Below are 14898 nucleotides of genomic sequence, written 5' to 3'. Positions count from 1 at the left end.
TCACAAGGCACGGCGACTGCGCCGTGACTGAACTCATAATACTATACTTTGAATTATACTATATATAACATAGGTTTCTATATTTCAATTGATGTCAATATGATCAGTTAAAATATATAGAGGTTGTTTAAAAAATGTCTATATAATACTTTCCTTTTTGAAATTTATATTCTATTTTAGTAATCGGCATCCTTCGGACAATTTCATTTTTTATTTGTAGTTTTCTTCAAACATATTTGAAATAATTGCGTCTGTGTTTATGAAACTTTAAGTACTAGATAATATCCTGGATCTGTATTGAATTTGATTTACGGATTGGGGAAAATTAACCTATAACTTATTTATGCAATATGTACATGGTGTTTATAAATGAAAATATTTAAAAATATTGATTTTTTTTCTTTCTTCACGAATTCCGCTATGACGCTATACTTGGACCCGTGTACAGGTGATAACATTTTCTGTTTAAATGTAGTGCGGTTACGTACCGCGAATTTTAAACGCAGCGGATTAAAAACCGCTAATAATTCGCCGATCGCACTACACGCATCGCTAAATCCCGCCGCTGCGATAATTTTAATTGTTTTATTTCATCGTTCGTTGTAAAACAAACAAACGGAACGGTCAACATCGGACCGGTTATTACTTAATTATTAACCATTTAATATCGGAATTCCGAGTTGAATATTGTAAGAGAATCGATAGTAATACCCTTGTAATATTTAATGGGTAGTAAAATGTATGAATTTCATTGAATTACCGGACGGATTTCGTTGATTTAATCGTTTTATTATTAATAGAGTCTTTACATGAGCGTATACATAATATTTTACAAGCAATAAGATGAGTAATGTTTACTTTTAATATATATGTAGTATTTTGCTTCAAACCTTTGTTAAAGTTAACAATTACTTCATTTAGTCGATCCTAAGTCATCGTCGTTATTCTGGTATTTACATCTTTTAAAATCTGAATTTGTAACATTATAATAGTTAATAGGGTTTTAGATTTATTTTAAAATCAATTAGTTTTTAACAATTGATTAATTGAAAATAACATGATTATATTTATCTAGCAACAAAGTAATTAGAACAAAATATATTAATTTCTATATAACGTTGACATTTTATTTCCTAAATCAAAGACAGATGATAATAATCAGTAAATTATAAAGTTGTTGAGCCACTTTTAAAGTAACTCTTCTCATATAATCTAATATAGGATAATGCCTATCTGGAAATAAAATACACTTGTTTAAAATCTATACTAATATTATCAATGTGAAAGTAACTCTGTCTGTCTGTCTGTCGCTCTTTCACTACCAAACCAATGAACCGAATTTGATGAAATTTCGTATGAAGCAAACTTGAGAACCCTAAGCAGGGATATAGGCTTTTTTTGCCGATCACATGACTAATCCTCTAAAACGCGAGCGAAGCAGTCAGAACAGTCTACAACTAGTGTCGAATAAAGTTTCGTGAAAATGTATAATCAAATAATAGCCGCGTTAAATTTGTTTCATGAATTCTTTTCACGTCGAAGATATTTTTAAATCAATTAGTAGAAGTAACTAATCTAGCTCTGTCTGTTACGCTTTAATGGCTAAGCCGAACCGAATTTTTTGAAGTTACGACTATCTTTTTATACCAAAAATCCCTCTTTTATTTCTCTGGAATAACGTATTCCGCGTTTCCCCCGCATTTTGTTGGGGGGAGAGGGGTACGTGGGGCTCGCCGGCGCTGAAGGCTCCAAAAACCCACTAAAAACCAGCGGTACCCACTGCGTCTTTTCGGGGGACGTCCCGACGGTAGCTCTGCGGGCCTCCAATTCCTAGGGCTTTCTCAGAGTACAGAGACTCCTAGCCTTGGCGACATTTATGGCAGGAGGAGAAGATTTCCATAGCGAAGACGCCTTCTCCCCGGTCTTCTTCGGCGAGGCGGGTCAGCAGCAAACCAAAAATCCCTTCTATAATATCATGGAGGCGAAAATAAGTTCTATACAAAATAAAAGTTTTGACTTTAAGGATAATTGCATAACCAAGACAAATAAATGGTAAGTAAATAGTTAAAAAGGATTTTTTTTGTTGCTAGTGAACAAAAGGCAGCAGGAAACATCGTAAAGGAATCCTAAACGGTAGCCCATTAGCGTTTTACTACCGGCATTAGTCTTCGATTCGTTCAAGGAGAAAAAAACTATTCCTTTTAACATTAAGATTTACATTTGATAATACATTTGAGTATCTGTGACTTAAGAAAATTGTCAAGCGCCAATTCAGATTTAAAAATCAAACGTTAAACCTGATTCTATTATATCTACCATTCTTTATTTTTTATAAAAATTGCGAATTATTTTTTAAGTATTTTTTAGTTAAGTAGTACGAAAAACTTGTTACAAGTCTAATGTTAGGAAAGCGCTGCTAATGATCCAATAAAAACAAATAGATATGACCATTTTGATTCTTAATCGTCGTTGATTTAAGTTTCGAATTCGATTAAAAATAAATAAATAAAATCTAAAAAACAATTGCCCGTGCGTTGTGTATTTCGTACATTGCGCTTAGTCTTGAATGTATTTTCATACAAAAGAAAGAAAGTCTGCTCTGTTGGATTTTTTTTTCAATATTAATCTGTGACTCACCTAATCCATACTTAATATTATAAATGCGAAAGTAACTCTGTCTGTCTGTCTGTCTCGCTTTCACGCCAAAACTACTGAACCGATTTAAATGAAATTTGGTACACAAATAGTCTAAAGCCTGAGAAAGGACATAGGCTTTTTGTTTAGAAAAAAAAATGCTGTAAAGGGTTGAAAAGGGGTATGAAAGGTTGTAAGTTGTTAAAAGTATTGTAATTTTTAGAACTAGAAGCATAAAACTTTTATTTTAGGCTGTACACTTATAAACTAAAATATCATGACACTCACTAATTTTGGAAATTCTACCCCTAAAGGGATGAAATAGGGGTTGAACCTTTCTATGGAAGTCCGTAATTTTTTAAGTTAGAAACAAGACACTTTATTTTTGGGATATTGATTAAAAAGGAGTAGATACTTAATTAATTATTTCTGCATATTCTACCCCTACGGGGTTGAAATAAGGGTTGAAAGTTTCTATAGAATTTTACACCTAAGGGGGAAACAGGGGTTAACATTTCATATACAGGTTAGTTTGGAAGTCTGTCATTTTTAAAGTTAGAAGCATGAAATTTTATTTTTGGGCTACCGATTAAAATTATTTGATACGTATTTAAACGTTTCTGGATATTTTACGCCTAAGGAGGGAATTTGGGTTAACATTCCGTATACATGTTAGTCTGGAAATCTGTCATTTTTGAAGTTAGAAGCTAGAAATTTTATTTTTGGGCTACCGATTAAAAATGAGTTGATTCGCATTTAAGCGTTTTTAGATATTTTACGATAAGCATTTTTTTATATATTCTTCCCTAAGGGCTGAAATACACACCAATGTGGTATACAAAGAGGTCTTATATTAACGTATTATTTTAAATTAATTTGTAAATACATTCTTATTCTACGCGAGCAAAGCCGCGGGTAACAGCTAGTATCTATATATGTTGAACAGAATATTATAGGTTACAGATATAAATAAAAAATAATAGTATGTCCGTATAATGATGAGAATTTCACAAAAAAGAAAGATGAAAGAGGATGTAACCGTTATAAAGACTACCACAAATTTTCAAATTAAATAATATAATGAGCAGGTAACACAAGCACTCGAGGCATCAATGTGACCACAAATGAAGACGTCACTGGAGAAATAAATTACAGATTCTCTTCGTCTACTAACAAGCACATTGTAAGAAATTAAACGTAACGTGATTAATTTTAAGTGCTGTGTATAAATCTTGAAACGAAAGTACAGTCGGCCTTAAAAGTGATTTTAATAGATAAAAAATAATTGGGCTAGAAATGAACACGAAGGTAAAATAATGAAACATTTTAATTCAATTTAAGAAAGATTACGTGTGAAAACGTTAAATAAATCTCTCGGTCAATTATTTTGAATATTTATATGATATTTATATGATATTATAGAGATGAGGGAAGCATTAAGGTAACGAGTAGCCAATTTTTGTTAAAGGAATTTATTAGTTAGTAGGTTAGATAAAGTTAGTATTTACGATCGACACAATCGTTTTTTTTTTTCAATTGAAGTAAAAAAAAGCCACTGACATTGTAAACAAGAATATTTTGTAATATTTAGTCTACGCCTAGTCTAAATATATATTTATATACTGCGCTCTTAATTTGTCTAATAAACAATCAATGAAATGTTAGTCAGAAATTGATGAGAATTTTGCTTTTGAAATACACCAATAAATTTTTAATTAGTGTCAGAAGTAAATAAAATTTGGGTGCTTATAATCTTAAAATAAGTTTTTTAGAAATATTTTGTTTTATTTGTGTTAATTTTCCGATCGACATACATATAATATTACTCATTTACGGTCATAAGCATGCGTATCTGTTCCCTGCAGCAGTGCTACGTCCGTGCTGGAAGCCACATCCATTAAGCTAACTGATTCTCTGACTCATTGATCAGACAACTCTAGTTAAACGCACAACTATAATATTATGATTATGTTTTTAAACATCTATAAAATACAGTATATATTAGATTTATATAATTTTGTCAGTCAAAATAAGTAAATGGCTGTTACTTCTTAATATAATATACATTCGAAACCAAAGCCTTTCATTAACTTTAGTCATAGATATGATTTAAAAGTGGTCGTAAGATCATACTTCAATAAAATATATATTTATTACTGAATCATTACTAAAAATAATATCTTAAATTTTAAGAACTAATGGATTCTTCTAAGAAGACAAATTCAATTTTAATAATTTCTTTTTTTTTCACGTGTATTTACGAGCTAAATGTTACATATCTGTTCACTGCTGCATCACCGTCTAAGTGCTTTAAGCCGCAGCTATTAGCGTAACTGCTTTATTGTCCACCATTAAACTAATTGACGTATCTGTCGAATCACAATCTCCGAAAGTCACAGCTTTGGTGCATGCACGCATAATAGTTCTATTTCTAATAACTTCGATTGTACACAAGACGGAAATGAACAATTTTATTTTCCAGCGAATTGAATATCTTTTTGAATTTTTATTAAAGGACTAGCTATATTTGAAGAATGAAAATACTTTATAAAAGTACCTTATCTATATAGTAAGTTCGGATGATTTGTCATCTAGATAGATACTATCTGTTATGCAAGTGCCGTCGTAAAGATGTGCCCACGCCTTTATGGACCAAGTCTCAGATTTCAATAGTTCGTGTTGTTTTCAGACGGAGTCGTATTTCTTCGACATCATGCAGTCGTTACACTATAAATTACTAACATACAAACTAAACTAACCGAGTTGTGACTTTGTGAATAACAACCAACAACGCAAATATATTTAGCCATATTATATTTTAAAAGGAAATTGAGTTACAACGTATTCGGATGAGAAGAACATCTTAAATGTTTGATTTTATTCATACTTTAACTCAAAGAAAGGCAAGCGAATCGAAATATTCCAGTAGATATAAAACAATAAAAGTCGCCTCTTCAGGAAGTAAAGTTGATTCATTTCCGTGAAAAAAGAATATAATTTGCCCAACTACAGGATCTGTAAGATTTTGTAATTAGAAATTTAAAAATAAAAGTGAACTTTACGAATATTATTACGGATGCCCTTACGAAATTGTCGTAAGGGTTACGAACATTCGTAAATTAGAGGTTAGATTTCGAATTTCTACCTAGTTTGATGTGTCGTTGAGAAAATGAAGTTATAATTACCAATTCAGGGAAAATAAACAAATAAACGAATAAAACCATGTAAATTATAATTTACCAATAAATCCGCCTCTTGTGCATCTTTCTTGAATGACTTATGTGTGTTAATTGGTGTACAATTAAGACTATTTTGATTTGATTGAATTATGATGTCAAATTCTACGACAAGTTTCAAATATAAAACCTAAGGAAAAACATTAGTTTGAGATATTTAAAAAAATGCCTATATTCAAAAGTAATAAATTTAATTTACAAACAACATCGCTATAATATCTCGGGGTATTATACTAATGTTGTTTATAAATTAAGTCTAAAATGTGTGTTAAATAAGGATTAAGCGCTATCAGTATAATTAGATAACTGCAGTGCGATTCTGTAAGAATTCGCTTCGTATACACTAGTGAAATTTTGGTACGAGTATCCTTTAAATTTTACAATTATTATGGTCATTGTCACCTATTACAATCGTGTTCTGCGCTGAGATGCGAGTTTCTCGTTACAGAATACTATCTGTACTACTACTTTCACCTAAATAAAACTTGAGCAATATTAGAAGATATCCCAACGTTCACCATGACCTACTTAGATTCAAATACAATTACTTTTTTTTTTATTTGGACAAAGTACAGTCAAACAAACAAACTTAATTGGGTAAAGGTAACCGTCCTTTTGCAAAACTAATTAAGCGAACGAAATCCACTTCTCATTCTAAAAGCGTTGACAGCCTAAAAAAAAGTTTGTAATTTTTTTTTCTTTTAATTTGTGTCCCTTATAAAATTCGTTCATTAGAAAAACGGCAAATAAGGTAGAAAAGTCTGTCATAAAAAGCAACGAGCCGAGCCTAATGAGGGTAAAAGTGTTATTATAATACAAAATCAATTCGTGAAAAATGCGTATAACGATGGTTCTTAAGTTACACGAAATTAAATTATATGTATAAAGAGGAATTAAATGATGTATTATTTTCACGACCTTCACCTGAGATCCTCCCTGAAGGTTTTATGAACAGCTAAATTGAAAAATATATTAAAGAACAAGCAATCTTATTATACGCGAAAGCAATTTATATAAAGGCGTATTTAAATGAAGATAATTTCTACTTCTGAATACTATTTATGAAAATTCACAGGCTTCATCTAGATTGAGATGTCATGGTGACATGCGCAAACGATTCCGTGGCGACCTTCGATGATGCAAAGATGATGCATCGCCGGTTTTTAGGGGGTATTCTGGTAAAATAGTTGCCAGTTTAGTCCCTATCCCCTTATGTGGCGGGACGTTTTTATGTTTTCGACCAATAAATAAAGTATATATTAGATAAAGTGCCTGAAATTCTAGTTGTTATACTCGTATAAGTACTTGCTAACTTGTAGTTCTTTGACATAATTGATTTATCGGTAGTATTTCTATAATTTAGAACTTGTTTAAATATGACTGACAGTCAAACCATAAATGTTTGTTTTGTGTGATAGATTCAAACGAGATTTTTGATATATTAAAACAACAATTTAAGTAAATAAACCACATATAATAAAAAATCGAAACAATTTAGTGATTGTTCAAACAAAATATTATAAAAATGTTTTCAAATCAATCGTATGTAATTAATTAATTTTATTTGATGTATTTTTTTAATGTTCATTCATTCTTATTTCTTAAGACGGTCATATTCAACAGATGTAGTGTATGTACAGCCCCAATAACTAATCAGTATTTTTTTCCGGAACAAGAAAAATAAAGAAGAAAAAATGTTATATGAGTTTAAGTACCTTAAAATACATTTAAGTCTTCTGTTCCGTCCACATATAAGGAATTGAGGTTAGAATTTAAATTCTGCAATTTAGTCTGAAGTAAAAAGACAACGGGGCTCTCTTTTGGCGCAATTCTTCGGAAATGCCTACGTCAGCGGTTTTTTACATTTTAAGGTGAGCATTGCAAATAGCTCGTTTGCAGTTGATTGGAGAAAGATCGACGCCTCAGTATCCACACTTTAATTAAAATAATATTTTTAATTTAAATTCGGTTTTTTTTGAACCGACAATAATTGTTATTGGATTAACATTAGGGTTGGAAGACAAGTTCGCCCATAGACAACGCAGAGAAAGTAGGAAATTCAAAGTATTCTTAATATCATCATCAAAACAAAGTGACTTTAATTACACTAACTCACTTACCAACGAAATAAGAAAATGACAAAACAATTTATTAATATTTGTTGGTACAGTTTATGATCTAATACCAGAATATGGCACCAAGTATCACAATACAAGGCATCTAACGTTAGGACGATTGTATTTAATAATAAAAATCAACAATTTTATTCTCAAAATCTCAAGAGAATAATCATTTTAAATAGACAACCCTAAAATCGTTCAGCACTTAAACCAAACGAGCTAGATAAATTAATAGTAATATGGAGAACACTGTAACTTAAAATGTTTACACGGATTATATTATTAAAAGCACATTCGCAAAACAAATCGAAACAGAAACTTCAATGGATGATTCAAAATAAAGGCCTCTCGCATATTTCGGCAATCGAGTAACTCGCTTAGTACAGTACGACGCGACCCTAAAATTCCCCAATTAAAATCAATCACACAAAATAACACCTTATCGCATCGAGTTAAGAATGTAATTTGTTTGAGAGTTTGTAAAATTACGTGGCTTATATGTGGCCATGAGTGACCGGATCGGTCATTGTTTGCGAGGAACAATGAGTACGTCGGGACGTTGGGAATCTGCCTTTGCTATCGCTCAAACCTCGGCTGTATAGAGGATGAATTTGCAGAGCCATGAGACAAGATATTATATCATAGATAATAAAAGAAAATATATACATACCTACATATATAAGTATGTTAAGAACGTACCCAACATTCTTGTTCTGAAAACAATCAACAAAACGTTGCTTGAAAATTAATCATTTTATGTAACATTTTGATATAAATCATAATTAATTAACAACTTATGAATCATTATAGATTGTAATATTTTATTTTCCGAATTCATTTAAATTTGTAAGAGAAACGCGTGATTTTAAATTATTTTTCATGACCCTACACGGAAATTCAGTCACGAGTCAGTATTTCATTCCATTCAATATGAATAAATTATTTCGAGTTTAAAGATTAGGGCAAACACGAGAGCTATACAGTAATATATTATGGATCACACAGATAACACAAAACAAAAGTAAAACTTAGGTATTATATAAATCATTAAAATTTTAATAGTAGACTACGATAGTAATGTTATTCAAGTACATATTAATAGTCTAATAAGATCACTTTCATTTAATAAATATATTTAGAACATATAATACAATAATTTATGACATATAGGGTGAATGAGAGTGAGCCAGTGTAACTATAGACACAAGGGACGGCGCTATGAGTAGTGTCCACTTACCATCAGGTCAGATTTGCCCGACCGAATTGAATTGAAAATATTTTTTTATATATCGTTATTACATATTATAATATAACTTACAAACTCGAGAAATATTTTTTAAAGTAAGTTCAATGTAAGTCTATATTATCAACTTTCGTCAAACGATATCGAAGACGAAACCGTACTCACGGCGAATACATAAGAAAATCTGGACAATTATCAGCAACACACATAACGTTTCAGAGCGTTCCCGTGAAGCCCGGCTGCCTTTAGCATTTATTTTTATTAGTTACAGGGAAGGCAACTTTCATTATGACGGAGCAGAAGGGGCCGACGATATTGCCGTAACGAGCGCGTAACTCTCAACGCGAAATAGCAACTTAAATCTAACAGGTAAATTTATATTGACCCAACATTTTAGTGCAAAGGCCGAAAACACAAGCTAATAACCTCGTGACGACCGAAGGCATAAAGTGCCGTCATCTGCATAAGTAATTATTACTTGCGTTAAAAAGGTAAACTCCTTGTCTATAGAAACGCGGTGCGTTACTTTCTGTCATATTCTTGATAAGGAAACCAAATTACCGTAGCGATTTCACTCAGGCTCGAAAGTTAAAGGGAGGTAAAAATAAGGGAGTAATTAACTAAAACGAATCGAGGCTTTAAAGTATTAGGTGTTTGAGCTGTTTGTCTCCAAGCAGCTAAAAACTTTTTCAGTCTTAGTTTAAAATTACGAGGGAGTTCCTTGACGTAAAATTAACGACATACTTTTTATTGCGATATTAATATTACAATACGATGTGATTTTCATTTTATTCTTTACTAGCGAAAGACATCCCCGCCCCGGTTTCGAACGGATGCAATTTATTAATAAAGAAAATGTTATGATATAAATATAATTCACATACTAGTCAGGAATAATGTAGCCCATTGAAAAAAAATACAAAAAACAAATTATCTCGTTTTAATATTAATAAACATACAAAATAAAAGTGAAAACGTTATAAAGTTAAGAGGTACACATAAATAATTACTATAAGGTTCAAACAAATATTTGATTTCATTTGGGATATCAATGAATTTATTCAATGTTTATAAAAAAACAAAAAACTAAATATTTGTTAATCATTTGTATATACTTATATTATTATGTAAGTAATTCCTTTTGTCTTTGATGTCGAAACTACGTCAGTCGATAAGTAAATTATGTGAAACTCCAGCGTAAACGTTTGATTCCAGTGTTTTAGTTGGAGAAATATGGTAACGTAGGGCAACGCGGGTCAGAAGTTCAATTTACCGCAATGTAAAGATAAACGATTGTTCTGTAAGGTCAGAATTAAAATTTCAAATCACTTTCGAATGGATCGAGGTTATTGGTGAATAAAAATGTATTGACCCATACTATATTTTACTTCCCCTACAAGATATGCATAATTAATATCAGTAACTATATACTACATCATTTACGGAGAGTAAGAATAGCAACTATTCTAAAACTTATTTCCGGTCCAGGTTCCACTCAAAAGTAATAAAGACAGAAACCATTAAATTGAACATAGAATATAGAATCGTATCATGAAATAATTAAACGGGTTCCATTTTCAAATTAAGCGAAATTATGTAAAGCTGCAAAAAATTTAAGCAAAAAGAGAAATTTTAAAGAACATGCTAACGCTGCTTGAAATCGTCATAAAATGATGCACCGGTGTTATTGCAACAAGTTAATTTATGCCGACCGCGTGAACCGATTCATCAGAATTCTGTAATGCCGCATTATTTCATGAGCTCTGGCCGGCCTCGGGGCACCGATGCTTAATGCGTGCCCTCTGATATCGCGGTAATTCATGAGGCGTTCTAACTCGGAATTGTATTCAAATAAATTGTCAGTCAGAATTATAGAAATAATACAAAATGTACCATTAATAATATGATTAATTATCAATTTTGAGATCAATGAATCATTTACGACGCGATAAAATATTAAAACTAAATTGAGTTTCTATTGAGTTCTATACGTACTGTTTTAATAATTTAACTCAATACAAATCTCATTGAAGAAATTTGTAATGTCAATATAATTTTTAATAATAAAGGAATTTTAGAAAGTGAACTAATACATTCCTATTCATTTGTCATTCCTATGCATTCAGGTAGCTGTCACTCCATCGTTGTTTAGTATAATATAAAAGTTACCAAGAACTATCAATCTGATAACCGACGTATCTTCCGTCTCCAAAGGGATTATAACGACCAATTTTCTTCTATGCTCTTCTAAATCTCTCGTGTGAAATGACTCAATTTAGTTCCAAGTCCATTACAGGCTCCCTAACAAATGCAGGATGCACCTCCTCACCTTGCCAATGATCCCGAAGGAATCGTTCTACGTGACGCCTCTTTATTATTACTGGCCACCCCTTAAAGATGGGGGTGTGGTAAGTGGCTGGTAATTGTATGGGATAACTTAGATTGGCTTTTTAATTCTGCGGATTTGTTTCGAGGGAACTTTAATATCGTCTGTCAGTTGTGGTTTTCGTTTCGGTAAGTGATGATAACTTTCGTAATTTTGAATGATAATTAATGTTTCTTTTCGGGTAGATTTTAAGATATTTAATATACATTATTTGGATATATAAAACGTAAAATGAAATTTACTAATAATTGAATGCAAGAATTTTGAAGTGTTTATATGTTTTACGGAAGATTTTATTTTCACCGTACAACTTTAATAAATTAAAATCGTTCTTTTTTTCGTAATTTAGATTAAACATATCTCGAAGAAATTCCTTAAAATATTTCTGTGTTACAAAATTGACCTACAACCAGTAACGATAATATGACAATTTTATATTGTCCTCAAAAAAATGATATAAGTCTACATTTCACGATGAATTTTCGAAAGCGTAGTCATTTTTCAAGAATACGGATAACGACGAGGTCATAAATTCAGGTGAGCGCGAATCTTGTACACGTCACTTGAAAATAAAGATGTTTCTCTTGAGCCTAAGCCTGTGAAGTAGGACGCTAGTCTAGGAGACGACAGACGCTTATTATGTCCGATATTACCTTGTTCCAACACTAGACTGATATTATTTTATGTTTGTGTTGTCATTTAAAATATCTTACAGGGAATCGTTGGTAGAAAATTGTAATGTTGTCTCTGATTTGAGCATTTAGGAAGTTTTTGTTTTTAAAAAGCTATTTCTGATTAATTTTATATGATTATATTTTTTATTGATTGATATTCAAAGTTATATGAATATATTAAATTCAAATATTTTTAATCACAATTTTACTAAAATTTGTAATTAATAGACTTCCCAACTGAAGTAAAATATATTACTAAATAACTTTCTTTATTGCAGCTTAATTTATAATATTTTTTTAATGTATACAATTATTACATACAACTAGGAAAAAAACATTTAATAAGTTACGTCATATCTCCCTAATTAAAAATAAATTAAAAAATAACTATCGATAAAATTCTAGTTATGACATCTTTATTCCGTTACAATTTTAAGATTGTAATAGGTAATTTGATGCAATAAATTTGAGATCAGAATATCGATATCAAACGGGCAAAATCGTAAGAAACAGAATAAAACAAGTCTATGACAAAAAAAAATAAATGAAATTGTTATTCTTATAATATCTCATCGAGCTCTCAGTATCAGAATAAGAGATTTATGCAGTTTGAGCAAGTTATGAGGCTGTGTATTTTACGGTTCGCCGGCACCGAGTCGAGAAAAACCGAGCTCATTTTATGATGAATTATTGTGTAACACAGGTGGCTGTTATTGTAATAAACGACACGCGAATGCTTCGAGGTCGCGTTTTTAAATTATTGGGACATTTTTTTTCTGTTTAATTTAAGATTTAAGTGGGTCACTGAGTTATTTTCTACTCTATTCTTATCTATGTATTTACTACAAAGAGATAAAAGAAATAAATAATACTGTGTGTATCTTTATACGAGGTCTGGGCTACAGTTTCTACATTAAAAATATTTAACATTAACTATAATAAAATGAGCGGGCCGAGATGGCCCAGTGGTTAGAACGCGTGCATCTTAACCGATGATTGCGGGTTCAAACCTAGGCAGGCACCACTGAATTTTCATGTGCTTAATTTGTGTTTATAATTCATTCGGCGGTGTTTATAATTCTGCCACATGTGTATTCCACCAACCCGCATTGGAGCAGCGTGGTGGAATATGCCTCAAACCTTCTCCTCAAAGGGAGAGGAGGCCTTAGCCCAGCAGTGGGAAATTTACAGGCTGCTAATGCATAATAAAATATCAAACAATTATATGTGTATAAGCGAAACATTATTGTCAAGTTAAATTAAAAACAAGATTCATATATAATTTTTATATTTTATTAATAACTAAATTAATGCAAATGCTCTATGTGATCATCTGTCGATGATAAAAAATAGTGGCCAACGGTTGGCCACTGAGTACACGCACACTAGTAAAGTTATGACGTTTGTCGTGTGTTGAGCGTAGTCCTCACGCTCACCAAGATAATACAGTTGGCTCGTTTATTTTAGTTATTCTGTAGTGCGACACTCTATCCAAATAGATATATAAACAATCTACGTAACAAACAATGGATTACCTAAAAGGTGCGATAGGATAACTAGACTATTAGAACAGCATATATATATATATGTGTATATGTGAATATATATGTATATATATATATATCAATAAAATATCTTTTTATTAGAAGTGAAGCAACAGGTATTCATAATTTTATTAAATTTATGTATTTTTTCGTATTACCACAACATTTAGCCAGTCGAATAAATTTGAATTGGAATGTAAGACTGTTTATTGTAGCTCGATGGTGGAAAATTCATGTTGTATTGAGATTTAATGTAGCACGATGAACAGTTGGAAAAGTTTTTCTATTCTTCGCAGTAAGCTGTAAAATACTAAAACATTTCTTTAGCGCTTCTATTGAATATTTAAGTACTTGAAGTGGAAATCAAAAAACGAAAAGACCAAGTTGATTGTATAACAGTTTATAATAATATAAAATATTGAATTTCTAATCATATTTGTCCGTAAGAATTAAATTAATTACATAAGTAATCCTATTATAAATACAGCATTGCTGACGTTTGAGAGTTTTTTTTTAATTTAATGCCTTATCAATGTTCCTAATACGAATTAGAAAAAACCTAAAACTTCTTATATCATTTACTTTAATCCGATTACACAATGTCGCTTATAAATTATGATAAACGAAATTGAATCTTAATCTGTTCCGATAAAGTTAAACATTGAAAAAACTACTTTCGAGATTTTAAAGATGACAAATACGAGACTTCATTATTAGATGGGACAAAGGGACGAGGACGTGTCGAGCCTGGAGAAATCTTTAAGCAAAACGGTTTTGTATTGACGTCGTATTTATAAACGTAGGGTAATAGGGAGGCAGTTGTTTTTTTTTTTTCAATGAGTGAAGGAAACTAGTTATCGCCGACAGCTCTGCTCACGTTATAGGGGTTAGGTCTTAAGTTTTAGGTACAAAAAGTAGCCTATGTTCTTCCTTGAGGTTTCAGCTTGCTTCTTATCATTTTGTCAAATTCGGTTTAGCGGTTTGCCTGTGTAAAAACAAGACAGAGGCAGAGTTACTTTCGTATTTATAAAATTAGTATATATTTTAAGTTTTGAAAGCGA

At 31.2% G+C, this 14898-nt stretch overlaps 1 protein-coding gene across 3 annotated transcripts in view; it reads right to left on the bottom strand.

The window, feature by feature from the left end:
• Positions 1–14518, bottom strand: part of LOC113397410 (calnexin) — a 372199-nt gene extending 357681 nt beyond the window's left edge. For all 3 annotated transcript variants that reach the window (XM_026635730.2, XM_026635729.2, XM_026635731.2), the window contains exon 1: positions 14509–14518. The gene's annotated coding sequence lies outside the window, so the exon portion shown is untranslated. The remainder of the gene's footprint in view (positions 1–14508) is intronic.
• Positions 14519–14898: the final 380 nt, after the last annotated feature.

This window comes from Vanessa tameamea, chromosome 3, assembly GCF_037043105.1.
Source record: "Vanessa tameamea isolate UH-Manoa-2023 chromosome 3, ilVanTame1 primary haplotype, whole genome shotgun sequence".
Classification (NCBI taxonomy): Eukaryota; Metazoa; Arthropoda; class Insecta; order Lepidoptera; family Nymphalidae; genus Vanessa; species Vanessa tameamea.
This window is presented reverse-complemented; position numbering and strand designations above follow the sequence as displayed.